The following is a 3,211-nucleotide window of genomic DNA, read 5'->3' as shown; positions in this document are numbered from 1 at the left end:
TCCTCGCCCCATTACCTATTGTCCATCATTCTCTCTTCTTTCCTGGAAGCAACAGATTCCAATAGCTGTGACTTCCTGCTTGCCATCTCCCAACTTTCCTGACCATTCCTCACAGCCAACCAGATGCACCATCCAAACCAAATAAAGGGGTCTTTACCTCCCATTTCCTACATGGAGAGCAGTAAACGGTTTTCTTTTACTGTGACTCTTAAACCATCCAGCTGGAGCCCACCATTCCCCTCAACCGTGCACCGTTCTCTCTATTAAACTCCTTGCTTTGGGGCTGGGATGTAGCTCAGTGGCAAAGCGCTTGCCTAGCAAGTGCAACGTCCTGGGTTCGATCCCCAGTACCAAAAAAAGAAAAGACAAAAAAAAATCCAGTTAAACTCCTTGCTTTGTCTTTCCCAGTCTTGGGGCTTGATCTCGAGGCCTGGGTGCTGTCCCTTAGCTTTTTTGCTCAATGCTAATGGCTCTACCACTTGAGTCACAGCTCCACTTCCAGCTTTGGGTGGTTAACTGGAGGTTAGGGTCTCATTGACTTTCCTGTCCAGCAGGCTGGCTTTGAATTTCAGTCCTCAGATCTCAGCCTCCTGAGTAGCGAGGATGACAGGCGCGAGCTCTATTTTGGAGCTAAGGCTGAGATCGCGGGAGGAATTCTGACAGCTTGGGCTCTGCTGGTAAGAAATGATCCCCATCCAAGTTCAGAAGGACCCCCGCGGTGGACAGGCCTGAAAGCGGGGAGCAGCCGGCGACCCCCGGCGGCCCCCTCACCCCCAGGCCGGGGGCATCACCGCCCGGCCCAGCCCGCACTGTGCCCGCCCGGGGCCTCGGACGGGCTCCGTGGTGACAGCCCGCGGACCCGCGTGGTAGTGGGCGGAAGCGGACCGTGGAGCTCCGCGCGCGGTGACCCTGGGGTCAGCCGAGCCCCACCGGCGCGGCCCCGCCCCGCGTTGCCTAGGAAACGGCGTCGTTAGAGCCGTGTGTGCCGGCGAGCAGAAACGTGATTGGCAGCCGGTCACGTGATCCGCGCACGGTGGGGTGGGAGATGGGGGGGGTGCATCTTGCCCTGAAACTGATCTGGGTAAACTGAGGCATGGAGGGGCTTCCCTCCCGGGAGGGAAGTCAGTGCCCTGGGCACCCGATGGGCCGCAGCGGCCCAGCTCCCAGAAAGGGAACCAGCGAACCCCGAGTCGCGTCTCCACCCCCGCCCCCAAATGTGCTCCTGCCAGCCAGGACCTGAACTGCGATGCTGTCACTGAAATTAATTCCAAGTTAAAGCCGGTGCCAGTGGCTCACACCTGCAATCCTAGCTATCCAGGAGAATCCTGGTTCAAAGCCAGCCTGGGCAGGAAAAGTCCTGGAGACTTTTACCTCCAACTAATGTACAAATAAGTCGGAAGTGGAGCTTCGGGCCTACCGAGTCAAGTGGTAGAGCACCAGCCTTAAACAAAAAAACAGGAATAGCGCCCAGGCCCCGAGGTCAAGCCCCCGAACCTGCATAAAAAATTAAATGGAAATGTGATCTTATGTTTATTTAATTGAAATTTGCATTAGGTAAAGTTGAACGGAGAAATAATTCAGTTACTGAGCAAATCTGGGACAGTTTGAGAATGTGGTTTTGTTTTTTGTTTACAATTATAAATGTAAGGACATCTAAATACAGATGGAGTATTTTTGGTAGAAATCAAATATATCCTGTGCTCTAAAAGTCTCACTGGATTCAAAGACTTGGCACACAGAAAAGAATGTGAAATCCTTTATTAATAAGGTGCAATTGAAATGGCATGTTGAGTCTGGTATTGTGGCAAATTGCCTGTAATTCCAGCCACCTGAGAGGGAGAGGTAAGATCACCAGAAACCATGTAGGCAAAAGTGAGAAATCCTATCTGAAAAGCAAACTAAAAAGCAAGAGGGCTGGGAAGGTAGCTTAGCAGTAGAGCGCTTGCCTAGCACGCATGAAGCCCTATGTTCAATTCCTCAGTACCACATTAAGCAGAAAAGCCAGAAGTGCTGCTGTGGCTCAAGTGGTAGAGCGCTAGCCTTGAGCAAAAAAGCTCATGACAGCCCGGGCACTGGTGGCTTACGCCTGTAATCCTAGCTACTCAGGAGGCTGAGATCTGAGGATCGCGGTTCAAAGCCAGTCCGGGCAGGAAAGACCGTGAGACTCCTATCTCCAATAAACCACCAGAAAACCGGAAGTGGCGCTGTAGCTCAAGTGGTAGAACGCTCACCTTGAGCTGAAGAGCTGAAGGACAGCTCCCAAGCCCAGAGTTCAAGCCCCACGACCGACAAAAAAAAAAAAAAGCTCATGACAGTGCCCTGAACTCAAGCCCCAAGACTGGCAAAAAAAAAAAAAGCAAGAGGGCTGGGGTTATGGCTCAAGTGGTAAAACTCTTGCAAGCACAGGACTCTGAGTTTAATCCCCAACAACATAAAATATTTTGAGCTAAATAAAAAAAAATGTAATTAAGCTAAATAAAAAAATTAAAATTAATCTTAACTTTTTCTGATAAGGCTACTAGAAAATGGAAAGCCACATAAATGCCTTGCCTTAAATTTCCTCTTTTTCCCTCTTTCCTTTTTCTTCCTTTCTCTTCTTTCCTTTCCTTTCCCTCCCTCCCACCTTCCTTCCTTTTTGGTGCCACTACTGGAGCTTGAACTCAAGGCATTGTCCCTGAGCTTTTGTGCTCAAGGCTGGTGCTCTATCACTTCAGCCACACTCCCACTTCTGGCTTTTTTTATTAGTCAATTGAAGAGTCTCATGCACTTTCCTGCCCAGATCTTAGCCTCTTGCGTTGCTGGAATTACAGGTGTAACCCACGCCACATCTGGCTCTTAGATTTCTCTTGAGCCTGCTCCTTTCACCTCCCATTCAGGCAGGCCCTTGGCCTCCTTTACAGTCTTGCCTGTTGTTGGGAGCTGTTGGTGTGGACCAGACCAGAGCAGAAAGGAGGGAGTAGACTGTAGAGAGACCCCCCACTCCTGGCAGGGAGAAGGGGCCAGGAGTGGCTCCCTGACAGCCAGAAGTGTGGAGTGAGCAGGTCACGGGGAGCTGGGTGGGTGGGGAGAGCTTCGTTTGTGATGAGCGTGATGACGGAAGCAGCATCCCACTCTGAGACTTCCTTGGCCAGTCAGAAAAAGAACTCAGGACTCAAAAGGAGAGTTTGGTCTCAGGAATAAGCTAAGCACCCACGGAATCCAGAGGAAGATA

Source organism: Dipodomys ordii, unplaced genomic scaffold (assembly GCF_000151885.1).
Source record: "Dipodomys ordii isolate 6190 unplaced genomic scaffold, Dord_2.0 Scaffold1, whole genome shotgun sequence".
Taxonomy (NCBI): Eukaryota; Metazoa; Chordata; class Mammalia; order Rodentia; family Heteromyidae; genus Dipodomys; species Dipodomys ordii.
Note: the sequence above shows the minus strand (reverse complement) of the source record.